Below are 16,765 nucleotides of genomic sequence, written 5' to 3' on the forward strand. Positions count from 1 at the left end.
ACTGAGAAATATATCCAACTTCACAATTCAGACTGGTTTGACTGAAATGCTGCTTCACAATACCTGAGTGAGGAACTTCAAAGCTGCACGTTTAGATCTGCTGGATATATCTACCTCTCTCAAATTGTACAGGCAAGTAGGGCCAGGACTGACAATAGCTTACCACTAAGTGTGAGTGCAGCAAAACAGACCCATGTGTGCTCATCATGATGAGTTACATGAAGGATAAAAGCAGTTTTCAATACTCAAGTGATTTTCCCTTCTATGGAAGAAGTTCACATGGCCCTAAAATTACTCAAGAACCAAACTCCAAGGGCTAGGTTCCATGCAAGCACTATGAAATGCCCAAATTGTTTACATCAGTGGTTCCCAAACTTTGACTGGCGGCTCCCTTGACCTACTGGGCCATTGGCCGTGGCTCTCCATTAGGGCCATAATCCTATAAATTGTATAGGGCAGCAGATTTTTCAGGAGGCTACAGTGGTTCCTCTGGCTGGTTTCCACAGCTCCCTGAGGAGCTACGCCTCACCGTTTGGGAACCTCTAGGCTTAAGTGCATATATCCATATCTTTATTTTTTATTTATACATACAATATATCACAGTGTCTATTACACAGCATTTCAGTCATTTGTTTTGAAACTGTGCGTTTAGGGAAATTTTACTTGAAAATTCCCACGACTCAATCAGTTACACTAGGGGTGTCAAACATAAGGCCCACAGGCCATTGCGGCCCCTGGAAGCGTTTTCTCCAGCCTCCATTATAATTGGGCTCTCCCAACTTGATGATTAGGCTCTCTCACACCTTGAAAATATGAACAAGATTTCCACATTTTCTTTTATCATTTGCAGCTAATGAGTTTCTCTGCGAGAACGAAGTGCTTGTTTCTGGCCCCTTAATGACGTTACTTCCTGCTTAATTATGTCATTTCCAGCCTTCATCAGGCACCATGAATACTATTCAGCCCACTATATGAAACGAGTTTGACATCCATAAACTAGCTACACAATCTCACACACCAGACATTTCTAACTCAACCACAAGCAACTGCAATACTTAATGTAATCTGTTTACAAACCAGGTGGCAAATCTATTCACAACAACATGTAATTAAATTTAGAAACACAACTGCAGTTCCATGACTATACATTCATAGAGAAATAGCTCCTCCAATCATATCTTTAAGTGATATTGTGAGACAGAGGGAAGATTACAACTAACCACTAAGGCAGCTTTATACCAGAGCAAACCTTTTGGTTTTCTCTGGTATAAGACATTATGTGGTCTTCCTTGCAATGTAAACCAGAAACTAGCTCCAAACAAATGCATTATTACATCCCCCAGCACATTTTCTCCTCCCTTTTCTTGTCAACCTTGCCTTAGACATTACAATCACACCAACACTAACAATGATCAATTCAACACTAATGAGAGTTCCATCTTAACCAGGATTTGAAACTGACTTGCAAGCACTAGCTTATCAGGTATCTCATTTTAGGATTAACTACAGGATATATCAGAGTTTCCACCAATTCACTGGTCAACCAATAATTTGAATGCACTCAATTTTCTATGAAACCCAGGAACACCACTGTGGGGGTGGCTTACTTTTTTATTATTCCACTTGTCAGAAATGAAAGCTATCAGGACCATACTGATGACAAATGTGATGAAAATAAAAGGTGAAAAAAAACTTATGCTAGAAGAACTGGCTGTCTACTTCAGAACTTCATTTTAAAATGTAAATGTAAAAATAATTGCTGCTTCTATGCTTTATTTTTGTTTAATTTCATTTTGTAATTCAGACTATGCTGTCCAGGACAAAGAAGAAAACTTTATATTGTTAGAAGTAGTATGGAAACATTTTACTTATGGAAATAAATTACTTATTCTAATTATAGAACCTAATTGTCAAACCTTTTGATTAAAATGTACACTGCTCCAATAATAAATGTTTTGTTTTTTTTAAATACCCAATTATTTGAAAATAAATTATCAAATTATCAAACCTTTTTCGACTGGTTATACAGTCAACACAAGTATCAGTGCTTATACATCACTAAATTATTAAGGCCAACAAGAGAACGTGAAATTTGAAATGCGGGAGAAAGATGAAGCAAGTGCTCTTTGCACTGGCTCTCAATTTGCAAGCCATTAGTTTTCAACAGAGTCTATGCAAGAGATATTCTAGATCAGCCATTTTCAACCACTGTGCTGTGGCACACTGGTGTGCCGCGAATGGTTCCCAGGTGTGCCATGGGAATTTGGGAGAGGTTCATTTATCAATAGGACCATTGGGGATGTGAGCCCCCATTGACAGCACAGAGTACCTTGTCAATTGTCAAAGAGCTGATGGTGCGCCTTGACCATTTTAGTGCCTTGCCAGTGTGCCGCGAGATGAAAAAGGTTGAAAATCACTGTTCTAGATGAATTTGTGTTTTAAGTGTGAGTTTAGAGAAGGATTGTATGGTTAGATTTGCATTTCATGCAAAGAAGGTAATTTCACCCAGCTACAACACACTACACTACCAGTCAGGGTAGAAAAATGTGGTTTGTTCAATTAAGGTGACAGAAGTCACTCCAGGAGACCTTATCCACTGCAAATACTCTAACATTAATTAAATGCTTCTTGCTTTACAATCAATCCTGAGGGAAAAGACATTCTGCAACATCCCTTCAGATACTAAACAAATCAATATAAACACTGACTTGCAGCAGGGCACACAAAATGATATGGTTGTTTAGGCAATAGGTTTTACTCATTTTAGATATTGTGACTGGAAAGAACGATACTCATAACTTTTAGCAGGGAAATTAATTCATTTCTCAACTAGTTGTACGCATGCCACCAGTGGTACGCAAGGTGGTGTCTGGTGGTACAAACAGCATCCCTGGACATCTGCCACCCAGCAGCAAGACCACAATGCAAAATGTGTCACATCTGGTGACAGTAGACTTTATCTACTTTACACTGAAGTATATTCACAATCTTTTGTGATGTACAACATGTAAATTTAAGCAAATATATATCTGAAAGCAATACCTTAAATCAGCAGTTTTCAACCACTGTGCCACAGCACAAGGTGTGCCACAAATGGTCTGCAGGTGTACTACTGGAGTTTGAGAGATTACTAGCGTGAGCTACTTCATTTTGCCAAAAGCTTAAATGTTGTTTCTCTTCTGCATGGGACACTGTGATATTTCCTAGAAAAAGAACATGCACAAGTTTTGTCCATGCAATTTCTCTGGCTCACCATGTTATTTCCAAGTCTGAATGAAATGCAGGGTGGCTCAGCAGCTCCAAACTTCCCATCCAAACAAGGAGAGGTGAGGCTATTTCAGTGTTTCTCAACCGGTGGTATTCATGTGGTGGTACATGCAGAACCCCCAGACTCCTGCTGCCTGGCAGCAAAACCAGCAGCACAACATGACAAGCAGCAACTGGAGGCTCAACTTGGTGGGCAGAGCTCCAGCAGGCGCTTTTCGCACACCTGAAAAAGCCCTCCTGTCCTCCCTGAACCTCTTACCAGTGTTTGTTGCGTCACATTTGGCCTCCCAATCCAGAAGTCACTGGTGATTACATCATTGCGATTTAATTCCAGTGATACTTCCAATAAGTGGACCATGCAGAGAGGTACAGAGAGGGACAAACGTTGAGAAATGCTGTACTATTTAATATGCACCAACCAAAGTTATTCAATGCATGAGTGGCAGCCAAGCAGACCAAAGAAAAACCCAAAATAGGCACAGTTATGGCTTTTCAGAAGAAGTTAGTAACATTGAGAGAAAGGGACAGTTTTTTAGCTTGGACTTTGATTTCCTTGGATTGGAGAGATCCATTTGTGTTAAGTGTGACAACCAAGATGACCCTCCCTTAAGGGCCATGTAATCCGTTTATTGCCTTTAGGGTAATCAAATGGCCATAAACCCATATAACCACCTAACACCCCTCAGGTCTTTCCAATTTCAGTTACCAATTGCTCTTTAACTGCAAGAGCTTCCAATCCTAGTAGCCAGGCCAAATTTGGGGAACCCTCCCCTGATCCGTGCTCCAGCCTGAGCCCCCTTGAACTCAGCCTGAATCCAGGAGCAGGCTCCTAGTACTGGGTCTCCAGGTTCCACCCAGTAACACTGGATTAACTCAGAATATATTGCCACATCATCTAGATACGTACTGGCATAAGCTGAGTGGGGCCTCAAGAGGTCATTCAGCAGGTTCTGGAAGATTGCAAGGGTGGAGCTAAGGCCAAAGGGCATTTTCCGGAACTGGAACAGCCCCCAAGGAGTGACAAACACAGTCAGAGGGGCACTCTCAGGCACCACTTTAATCTGCCAATAACCATGTGCCAGATCTAATGAGGAAATCCACGGTCTTTTCGCTACCTGTTGGACCACTGTGTCCAGGTGGGCCAGGGGGCACCAGTTCAGAATTGAGACTGCATTCAACTTCCGAAAATCCACACATGGTCTAAATTCAGCTTCTATTTGGCCCTCCACCCTCTTTTTCTCAACAATAACAATCTCTTTTTCTCTGCCACTTCCTTCTTTATAATTGGAGCCAAATGTCCCAAAGGTCTCGGTGTACTAGCCACTGGTTTGGCTCCCTCTTCCAATTTGATCTCATGCTGTATACGATCAGTTTCCCCAGGCAGATTAGTCAACATCTCCGCATAGTCCTCTAGCTTCCTTTAGCTCCACCTGCTGGGCATAAGTTAAACTCTCAGGTAATGCAACATCTTGCACTGGACTCCACACATACAGTCCAGCCCAGGGGTGCTCACACTTTTTTGGCTCGAGAGCTACTTTGAAACCCAGCAAGGCCCGGAGATCTACCAGAGTTTTTTTTACAATGTTCGCGCCATCATAACATATAACATTTATGTGTACAATGTATGTTGGTGTACCTTGAGCCCCACTGAGTATAACAGGACTTACTCCTGAGTAGACATGCCTAGGATTATGCTGTGAGGCTGCAATCCTAGCCACACTTACCTGGGAGTAAGCCCCATTGAGTGCAATGGGCCTTACTCCCGGCGTTTCCTCCCAGAGGCCCCTGAAGGGGGGGTCGGCACTCCGCGATCTACTCATTTTGCCTCGCGATCTACCGGTAGATCGCGATCCACCTATTGAGCACCCCTGGTCCAGCCAATTCTCCCCAAGGGGATAGTAATCCTCTGCTCCTTGATTAACTTTTAGGGCCAACACTTGCGCCTCTTGCCTAGCTGAAAACTTTTTAAGGTGATTGACATGCAGAACAAAAGGTTTTTTGGCTTTGACCTCATTCTGGATTAAACAGTTGTCATTACGCAGGGCCTACACCACAAAGTAGCCTTTCTCCCATTTCGGTTTTAATTTGTGCACTCTCTCAGGTACAAGCAAACAAACAGACGTTCCAACATCAAAGCAGTTTGGTCTAATGTGCTGATCACAGCGCCGTTTTTGAGCCCCTTGCGCCACCTGCAGGTTTTCTGCAGCAAAGTCCTGCACAGGCCCCAATGCCTCCTTCAACTTGGTAAAGTACTCACGTACAGGCATGGCTTCCGTATCCAGCTGTCCCTCCCAGGACTGTCTGAGCAGGTGCAGAATGCTCCTCAACTGGCACCCGAAAATCAACTCATTGGGAGAATATTTGGTACTTTCATTTACGGAGTCATTTATGGCAGCAACAAGAAAGGGCAGGACCCTGTCCCAGACCTTCCCACAGCCTAACACAAATTTGCGCAAAAGGTTTAGAATCGCCTAGTTCATTCATTCAACAAGTCCATGTGAAATGGGGTGGTGGGCGGAGCTATGAATCTTCTGAATCCCTGCCCACTCACACACTTTTGCCAATACTTTAGAAGTAAATTGTCCTCCTTGGTCTGACGTCAGAGTCTGAGGGTACCCCACGCATGAAAAAACTTCAATGAGGCTGTAGGCTTTGTTACAGTGTTGATAGATCTCAGGGGTATGGCATGCACATAACGTGAAGCCCGATCCGTGATTACCAGCACAAATCGCCTACCAGCTGGTGTCTTCTCCAGTGGTCCTAAAATATCCATGCATTGTTCCCTAAACGGTTCTTTTATAGCAACAAACTGGCCAAGTGGGGCTTTGGTTTCGTCTGCATTTTGCCCCACAAGTTGCCACACTTCACAGCCAGCTAGCCATGCCTGCACCTTTGCCCTCTGGCCAGGAAAATAAAACAACAGGGTCACTTTATCCAAAGTCAATCTTTCCCCAAGGTGGCCAGCAACAGGGCAATCATGTGCATAGCAAAGCACCAGCTTTTAGAACTTTTTAGGAACCACTAGCTGAACTTTCTTTTGCCAGTGGGGAGCTGAGCCTCACGGCCTATAGGCTTGGTACAGCAACTGGTCTTTGTAAAAAAAAAATCCAACCCGCCAGCCTGAGGTTGATTTACTAAGTCCCAGCATTTTTGCAGAGAGGTATCGGCTTGCACCTCAGCAACAAAATTCTTGCCTGCTCTGACTCCCTGGCAGGCAGTCTAAGATCATAGACACTTGGATTTCCCCCCCTCCTCCATTGCCTGGTTACCTGCAGCACCCTCTGCTTCAGTTCCTGCTTTTGCCTGGCTGCGGGTTAGCACTGTTAAAAGTCTCCCAAACACGTGATGGATCCACTTCATGGTTGGCCTCTTGGGCAGCTTTGTAAACAAGGCTACAGCCTGTAGCACATTGGGCATCTCCTCTTGGCCATCATCCCCAGTGTCCAGTTGTTGGTCTGATCTGCTTCATAAGGCCACTGGTTCAAAGTCATGGTCCCAACGCTCTTCGGCAGGCTCCAGGGGTCCCCCTTGCAGCAATTTCACACGGCCCCCTTGTGGTCTAGCAAAAGGGGAAGGCTTGCCAGCGCCAGAGGCTTGGCCCTGGTTGCACTCTTCTTTCTTTGCGAGATTGGCGCAAAGTCGGGCAGGGTGGCCCCGTTGCCCAAAATGGAAACAAATTATATTGGGAATATGCTGGAGTTGTTGGGGGATAGAGGTAGCCTGGGGTCCCTTCAGCGGTGGCTGGTTGCTACTCACAGCTGTATTGCCACTAGGGCGACATTGGGTCCACAGCTGCTGTTTCCTACCAGAATGGCCATGTTAGTCTCCCCCTACAGCTTGCCCTTTGTCTCCCAAGCTCTTCTTGTGCTCTCCAGAGGGGCTAACTTCTGAGCCTCGACTTAGCTCAGCCTGGATTTCGTCAGCCACACGAGCACAGTCCAGGGCGTTGGTCTTTTTTTGGGCTACCACCCATTTGTACACCTCCAGAGGGAGTTGAGTCCAGAACTGCTCCCTCAACATCACTTGAATCACTTGGTCCGCATGCTTGGCTTTTGCTGTTTCCATCCAAATGGCAAAAAGTCTCTCAGCCCTTGCCTGGAACTGGGTATAAGACTCATTGCTCTTGCGCCTAGCTCTCCAATAGCGTTGCCTGGCCACTTCCTGGGTCATAGCCAGCCTCTCTCTAGTCATTTGCTTAAACAGTTCATAAGAGTCAGCAGAGGCTTCTGGCATATCCGCCAGATGGGGGCTAGCACCGTGTCCATGGCAATGGCACACACAGTATCACAATAAGCAGTTAGCAGCACTCCTTGGTCTCAGCAAGCCTTTTCAAAAACCTGCAAAAACATGAGAGGGTCGGTGTCCTTTGTAAACTTGGGAAATAAGTTCTTATCATACAGCCTTCCAGGCCTCTGTGCCTCTCGAGCCTGGTCCCTTTGAAGCTGCATCTGCAGGGTCTGCTGTTGGGCACAAATCATCTGACACAGCTCATCAAGCAAAGGCGCAGCTGGAGCAGCCACTGCCACCTAACACAGTGGCTCCCGGCTCCCCCAGATCCCTGGGGTGCAGGCAATGGTCCAGCTCCTCTCACAGTCTTGCCACTAGCCAGTCCCCTCTGGCCAGGTACTGGAACAGACACTGCAGCCACCCTCTCTATCTGGGTAGTCACCACTCTTGGGGCAGGGATAGGGGCAAACTCTGGAAGGCGGGTCTCTACACTCACCCGCTGAGTCTCTTGGAGCACAGTGTTCTCAGCTAGCCAGGTAGTCGGTACTGGAGGTGGCAGTCCCCCAGGCCCCTGGTTCACTGTAGCTCCCAAGCCGGTTACTGACCCCATTGGCTTGCACAGTCTCATACTCTCTCCTCTCCAGCTCTTGAGTTGGTCTAAGCCGACAGGGTTCGGCTTCTCGGGCAAAAGCCCCAGTATCCTGATAGAAATCCAGCACTTGGCGCCGTCTCCGCTGCAGCTCCGCAATCTCAGCCTCCCACACTCTTGGTCCTTCAGGCTCTCGGGTGAGCGGTGGACGCCCCAACAATTGGCATCCCAAAGCAGTTTGTCCACGCTGCAAATCATCCAGGGTGGCATAGGTCGAGACAGGGCTGATGTGAAACAGAATCTGCAAAGGTGTGGCTCCCCCAAACTCTGCCAAAGTCACTGACGCTCTCCCCAACGGTGGAACTGAAGTCTCCAGGCTCAGCCCTCGGGAAGGCAGGTTTCCAGCCTCCACACCTTCCAAGTTCACCACAAACCTGGTCGGAGTGTCCAATAAATCAGAGGGGGATGCCATCACTCCCCTGCGAACCTAACGTACGCTCAACAGCCTATCTCAACAAAATAACAAACACTTGCTGAGTCTTGTAGTGCAATGCTCAAGTGCCGTCATTAACTCATTAGCCCAATTAGTCAGGGTACTGGTTGTGTGGGTTAGATCCCACCACTGCCACCATGTGACAACCAAGATGACCCTCCCTTAAGGGCCGTGGAATCCGTTTATTGCCTTTAGGGCAGGGGTGCCAAAACCCCGGCCCTGGGTCCACTTGCGGCCCTCAAGGCCTCTCAATGCGGCCCTCAGGGAGCGCCCAGTCTCCAATGAGTCTCTGGCCCTCTGGAGTTTTGCTGGAGCCCACACTGGCCCGACACAACCGCTCTCAGCGTGAGGGCAACTGTTTGACGTCTCACACGAGCTGTGGATGAGGGTTCCCTCTACTGCTTGTTGTTTCACATCTGTGATGCAGCAGCAAAGGAAAGGCTAGCCTTGCTTTGTGCAAGGCCTTTTATAGGCGTTGAGCCATTGCAAGTCCTTCATTCATTCATATAAGTTCCATCTTTAATATATTCGTTTATGTAAACTTATGTAAATTTATTCAAATTTTAAATGTAAATTAGTTCTTTGTCAGAGAGACCATGTGGCCCTCCTGCCAAAAACTTTGGACACCCCTGCTTTAGGGTAATCAAATGGCCATAAACCCATATAACCACCTAACACCCCTCAGGTCTTTCCAATTTCAGTCACCAACTGCTCTTTAACCTTAAGAGCTTCCAAGCCAGGTAGCCAGGTCAAATTTGGAGAACCCTCCCCTGAACCATGCTCCAGCCTGAGCCCCCTTGGACTCAGCTTGAATCCAGGAGCAGGCTCCTAGTACTGGGTCTCCAGGTTCCACCCAGTAACACTGGATTAACTCCCACAACCAGTCCCCTTTGCTTCACCAGTCCTAATAATCCAGTCAGTTGTAACAGATAGGATTTATTGTATATAGATTTAAAGAATAGTTATACAGACAGCACTGCATTCAGAATTTAGAATAGAGCATATCAATACAATACAATACTCAGCACTAATAAAACAATAAAGAGATAGCTCCTAACTAACTATCACTCACCAAAGTCTTAGATTTCCAAAGCCCAATCTAACCCATCCTTGCTGCAGTTAAGGTGGGTCCTTCTTGCCAGAATGGTCAAAGCTCAAGCCCCTTTAGCCAGAGGCAAAGCTAGAACAAAGGAAAGCTCTTTTCTTTCACCTTTATAGGTCTCCTGACCCATCCACCAATCAGAACTCAGTTCCAGCCAAACATTCTAGGGGTGGACATGCCACAAGCCTTCTTACTCATGGTGGAATCCCCCCTCCCAACCTGAGAAGTTCACAGCTGTACCTTGTTGTTAAACAAGTTGGCCTTGAAGCCCAATTGGTAGTTTGGTACAGTATCTGAAAGCCCTGTGAAGCAGCCTCCTCCACAGTTCTTTCAGACCTAGTATGCACTAATTAGAAGTTGGTGATAGCTGGGGCCTTGCACTCGGGCCTAGTACCATGGCTACAAGCAGAAACTTTCCTTGTTCAGATGTTACCTGGTCCTCAATATTCACTTTTCTGTCACATTAAGTGTATGAGAGTCAGCAGAATTAACTGTTGCAGAGGTCAGTTACAGAAGTCAGAAACAGAGGACTGAAAACGAAACTCATCAATCCTCAAAATTTTAGTCGTTGAACTTTAATTCTTGTTTTTAAATGATTAAATATATCCTTAAACTGATGGTGCGACTTGACAATTTCAGTGCCTTATCAGTGTGCTGTGAGATGAAAAAGCTTGCAGATTGCTGCCTTAAGTAGTAAAATGTACAATTCTCAAAAAACACACAATTCAATTTTATGAATCAAGTAAAGATTAAATGTTCATGAGAGTAAGAGGAAAACTTAGTGCCACTTCTTACCATATATTCAGAGTTCCACTACAGACACTCAAGTACAGAAAAATACAACCACTTTGCATCAACCATTAGAGTCACACATGCTTCACAGAAGTGCAGACAAGAAAAGATCAAGCCCCACTTGTTTCACTGAAAAACTAAAATCCTGCACTTAAAAAATGGGTACACTTACAATTTTCAACTGGTCAGGGTCTATGCATCTTACTGCTATGGTGCCACTACGTTCCATTTCCCCAGATCTTTAATTGCAGGAAGCTCAATCTATTCAAGCATGACACACAAATACAATAGTATTCCAGTGACACTCATGTGGGTAGGTAAATTTAACAGAAAAAACCAAACCAAATTAGATCTGTTTCACACAACATTTCTTCTTGACTACTGGCAAGTCAGAGAACTACCCAAGAAGTATTTAAGCTTTGTTACCAACTTCCCCTAAGCAGGTCATCAGTTCTATGAAGTCAGTTAACATAGGGCACAATCCTAACCTCTTATGTCAGTGCTTTCCAGCTTTCCAGCACTGACATAAGGGCAATGCAGCTCCGAGGTAAGGGAACAAACAGGAGGCCTCCATGAGTGACACCCAACTGCAGGATGCAGCACATGTCCCATTGCCACCGCTATGCAAGTGCTGGAGAGCACTGACATAAGGGGTTAGGATTGCGCCCATAGTCAGTTAATCTTTCCAATAAACACATCATTTGTCATTATTATAAATACAGTAAATGCAGCACTGCAGAAACCTGAATTTGCAAAATTCACTTTTAAAAGAATGAAGAGAAGCAACTAGAAGAACTGAAATGTATCTTTGGAGCAGCTTTTGTACAAAAAAATTCTACATATACACCACACACACACACACACCACATAATGAGTGTGCTATAATACCTGGCAGGGCTACTTTCCCTTGGGTTTTATTTGCTTCCAGGATGCCCAATATGATCCATCAAAAATGGTGGATAATGAAATCTTTGTCCCCCAAACTGAGATTGTTTAAATGAACAACCATCCTTTTAGATTTTCTAAACTCTTTGGAGATAAAGAACAACAAGCCCTTGATGTTACTCTATCCTTGGTGGATACATAACTCTTACACATACAGTATTAATCTCTTCTCCCCCCCCCTCCCTCGATAATAGCCACCACGAACACTAACTTATGTGTCTTCAACATTAAGCAGACATCCCAAGATGGGGTTAGGAAAGTGACCTTCTACAAGCAGGTGTCATGCTGAGTGCGAATGCTTCAGCGGTGGAATAAGAGAGATACTAGAATTCTGCCTTGTAGGAAGACTCACTTAGCTGCCACTTGGGCTTGAAGCCACCTTGTCCCCTGGCCATCCTTTGGAGATCCAAAAGGAACATTGTCTCTCAAGGGTTGATCCTCAAGAGCCTCCTTCTTCACTTTTTTTTTTTTTTACACCAGAATGGGTTCCAAAGATTCTTCTAATAGTGCATCCTGAAAAAGAAGCTTACTTGAGAACAGGATCCACATTCCAATGCCCCGACCATGCTTTCCACCTTGCCACCCACCTCCATGGCCCTGGCAGAGAACTGGACAATACAAGCAAGCCTGTAAGGAAGGTTACCGACAATGCAATTTTTATGCAGGTCATACTTTCTTTGTACACGCTGGACTTAGCCAAGGTCAGGTTCTGGGACCAAAGAAAGCTATTCCTGGAAAGGAGAGAGCCACTGAGGCCTTCATTGCAGCAGGAAGTGGCCTTGAACACTTGCAAGGCTGATTTTCGATCTGGCCATAACCTCGGGCAGAAATACCTACTCGCATTTTATCCAGTACGAGTAGGATGAAAGAAAATTGAGTGATTTTCTAAAGTCATTGAGGTATTTGTGGTCAAGGGAAGGTAAATAACACCTCTCAAATGTCTTGAGCAAGCTAACTATACTGTTTCTTCATTCATTGCTTGCTTCCTCTAAAGAATTGTTTCCCAACTTTTCAGAGACCCTAGAGCAGCCATTTTCAACCACTGTGCCATGGCACACTGGTGTGCTGCGACTGGTCTGCAAAGTGTGCTGTGGGAGTTTGGGGGAGGGTCATTTAGTAGTAGGGCCATTGGGAAATGGGGGCCCCCCATAAGGAGCATGGTGTGCCTTGTCAATTGTCAAAAAACTGATGGTGTGCCTTGACAATTTTAGTACCTTGTCAAGGTGCCACAAGACAAAAAAGGTTGAAAATCACTGCCCTAGAAACTACTGCCTGACTTATAAATGCCAAGGAGTATGGCTCAAATGGTGATTGGGCAGCAGAACTACCCCCTCCTCAACCAGCAGCTTGTTTAACCCTTGATGCACACTGCCTAATCTACCCTGTCAGTTTTGCAAACCACCAAAAATTAGGTCATGACCCACTGGTGGTTCCTGGACCCCACAGTTTGGAAACCACTGCTTTAAAGGAATGTGTTTTTTTTCTGAGTAACCTGAAATCTGTAAACCTCAAACCAATCAAGCTAAATATCTGGATTTATAGTAACGCAAGCCCACTGACTTCAAAACAAGTGCTTAATTCATTTATGAATTGACTCATTATCAAACAACCAACAAACTTACTTCAGTTTGTACTTAGTCACTGGAAGATGATTGCTTTTGTTTCCAGATCTGCTACAGGGCATCTTACGGGCAAAATACATTAAATGTGAATCCTTCTGAATTATTTCCTTCCATCAGAGAAAATGCACGTGAAAGATTTACAGAAGTGAATGCCATGAAGTACCATAGACATGTAGCTTGTGGTAGCTATAAATAAAGCTCTTCTTTTTCACCAAGCATTACCTTAAAATTCTTGACAATATGCTGAAGGGTAAAACATCCATTTCAGGCACTTGTATACGAAGTACTCACTGGTTCACCGTCGGAAACTAGGAATTATGGGCAGAAAAAAATTTTGTTTTGTGGGTAAGGGACATCCAGCTCAATCATGAGGGCGACTGAAGCAGCTGCATTGAATGGTAGGTTGGAGGATGTAGTGCCAGTGAAGGACACCCCACCCCCCACATCTACTTCTGGCCCACAGCCCATCCAGCTGCTTCAGCTGGAAGTTTGATTTTGTTTGCCAAGATCAAGTGAGAGGAGTGGGCAGTGGAAACACACCTCTTCCTCCAATGCCACTACCACAAAAAACTGCACTTCAGGAACTGCACTTCAGGAGAAAGAAGCAAGATGCCATGCCAAATCCTGTTACTATCACACTGCTCGCATAACAGATCAAAACAGGATCACTCCGCCTCCCCCACATCCTTCTTGCCCAACCAATAAAAAAGCCAGTTGGGCAAAATGGAACTCCAACTCCTACTTCTTCTCTCCCAGTTGCATTCAAACAGGCTGGACAGAGCAAGCTGGGATTAGAGACTTCTTTTGCACCATTATAACCCTTTTTTGGCTAGGATTGAGCATCTGCCAACAGGATTCTTCCTGGCCAGAGCCATGAGAATGAGAAGGGGGGAAAAGGGATGGGCGCCTATGTGACAGCCAGAAGAGACTCATGTGATATCTTCCCTTGCCAGGGTGGGGATAGAGAAATGTTACAAGCCCAGCTCTGCCTCACCTCCAACATAAGTCTGCCACAACTTCCCCCCACCCCGCTTTCTCTCCCATCCACTCTGCATGCTTTGCTCCCCTAGCATTGAGAGGAAAACGTTAACTTGCATGCTAACTCTACAGTCATAAGGGCACCCCATTCCCCAGTGCTGTGACTACCTGATGTTGGTGAGTACCAAACTTATGATGGGTAAAAGGAAAGGAGGTTTGGAGATTTGCCACTGCCATCCCAGTCACTTTTGGTAGGCCTCACTTAAAACAACTTTACTCCCAACTGTATGCAACTGTAGCCTTGGGGCCCCAGATCAATCCACCATCTGTGCTACAGGCACACAAAGAGACTTTATTTAGAAAAGGTGCAGGGACTCCAGCTTACTTAAAAGTTCCTTTTCTTCCATCACCACTCCTTCCCTCTCCCATGAGCACAGTCAAACTATAATCACACACTGGTGAAGAAGAGACACTTGAGATATTCATAAGCACCAGAGCTCTGCCCTGGCATTAAAACAAGTCCTATAATTTTGTTTAGGATCAATATGGCTGCCTTTCTCCAGGGACATTTTCACTGCTAAATTCAAATGCTCTCAAAACTAATATTTTTACTCTGCAGAAGAAAATGTGTAAACTATACATAGTGGGATATATGGAACTCCAGGATTCTAAAGAGGCCAAATGAGCAATTATTTATGGAGCCATTAAGCTAACTTTGAGGCTTGCTAAAAGCCTTAGGATCTGTATTTTCTACTTGGACCACCTTGAACTCAGACTGCAATAAATAATAATTTTATAGATTGCTCAAATTCATTAGAAGCTGTATAAACAAAAAAGGGGAGATAACCTCCAAGTACATTAGCTTTAAGTTGGGCCACAAATTTCTTGTAGATCCCATCATAACGACCAAAATGAATCTATTCTACAATCCCAACACACACTAAGGAGTAAGGATCACTGAACGTGATATTCATGGGTAAAAAAGGCCCAGTTTCCTTGATCTGTAGTTGTTTGCAATTCTGTCAAGCAAGTTTAATAAGCAAGTTAGTAAAAATGTTAGCAGACTAATATCTTTTGCAGGCTTAATTACACAGCTGACTGAAGGCCTATTAAAACCAGGATTCAAATTCTTAGATGCAAATTGACCGAATTTTAAAACGATGACATGATACCAGTAAATAGTTCAAATTCCAACTCCACTACAAACTCATCAGTTATTCTCAAGTAAGATAGTTATCTCCAAGCCTCAGCTCACACTTACAATAGGAGGATAACACTAAACTGCATTATAGGATTATTTGGGGAATTATTGAAAGGTACTGTACATATTTTGACTCAAAAAGCACTATGAATAAGAAGTGCTTCAACAACAAACATATTTTTAGCATGAAGAACTCTATCCAAAACTTTTGCTATACAAGAAGTTCAATGGATTAAAAAACTTAACACTTCTCTCTCTGTTAAGCAGATAGACGTTTTGTTTACAGTTGCAAGTATGGCCACCTGATAACTTTTGCCAACATGATGCTTTTGCCAAGTGTTCCTGATTAGTCTCAGAAATTTGATAAAATTGGACAAAACTAAACTCTGTACCACTGCCCAAAGAATGTCTCCTTTTCAGAAGTGGGAGCACGCAACAACATCAATCCACTAACTAACCATTTCAGCAGGCAAAGCGATGACACGTCAGAAAGTAATATAACCACAATAACTTAACAGTCTTTTGAGCTTATGGGCAATACTGAACTGAAATACTACATTTGTAAATACTACTTGTAGGGTAACTAAATAAGTAACGGTCACAAAAAAACCTCAGCAGTTTTTTTTATCAATACAGTTTCTGTATCAATGATAAAGTAATACAGTCTACTTTCAAAAGATTATATTATGAAATATGAGAAGTGTCATGTCAAAGGCACAATGGAATTTATTTACTTTTTGCATCAATACACACATTACAGCTGCAATTCTACACACACTTATTTGTGTGTAAGAAATCAGTAGGATTTTTTTCCCCATAAACCTTTATTGGCATTAAAAACAATAAACAATAAATAACAGTACAGTAGCCATCACAGAATCTGTGTTGCCGGAAGGGAAAATCACAACAAGAGAATGATAAGAATGGAAAGTATAAGAAGTAAGGGGGGGGAAATAGGCTCAAGGTGGGGGTTTCCGTTTAATAACGGCAGAAAGAAATTCTGCTACTGCGTTGGTGATGACCGCAGAGTTGTCGCTCAGAAGGACAAATAAAGGGTCAGTAAAAGTGTCAGAAAAGGAGGTCAGCAAGGGTTCCAAATGAATATCCCGAAGAGATTGGTGGGCCGGAAAACAGAGTAGTATATGTTCCACTGTGTCCGGTTCTAAAAAACAAAAAGGACATAATCTGCGGTCTCGTGGGATATTGGAGAATCTGCCAGAATGAACAGCTGAGGGGAAGATATTAAATCTCACGAGCATAAACGCTCTCCTTTTAATAGGGTTAATCAAATTACTAAAATAATTGAAGGGGCGACCGAGAGAGGGAAGGAGACCAAAAAATTGGGGAGAACAGGTAGGGTTAAGATTGGTTCGCAGCCTCTATCCAAATAGGGGCACCGTACAGCAACTGAGAGAGAATTTTAGTTTTGAAACTGTGAAGGGCGGTGGGGACATACTGGTTGCCGCTAGAGTAATGGAAAAGGGCAACCGCATTTAGGTGAAGTGAAGATAAAGAAATGGCAGATTTCCTGTGAGGGAGCCAGCTATGG

The 16,765-nt window shown here is 44.2% G+C and overlaps 1 protein-coding gene across 5 annotated transcripts in view; it reads right to left on the reverse strand.

Annotated features, from left to right (window-relative positions):
* ZRANB1 (zinc finger RANBP2-type containing 1) overlaps positions 1–16,765 on the reverse strand; it is a 64,849-nt gene that overhangs the window by 36,171 nt on the left and 11,913 nt on the right. The gene's annotated exons all lie outside the window — the stretch shown is intronic.

This window comes from Tiliqua scincoides, chromosome 3, assembly GCF_035046505.1.
Source record: "Tiliqua scincoides isolate rTilSci1 chromosome 3, rTilSci1.hap2, whole genome shotgun sequence".
NCBI classification, from domain to species: Eukaryota; Metazoa; Chordata; class Lepidosauria; order Squamata; family Scincidae; genus Tiliqua; species Tiliqua scincoides.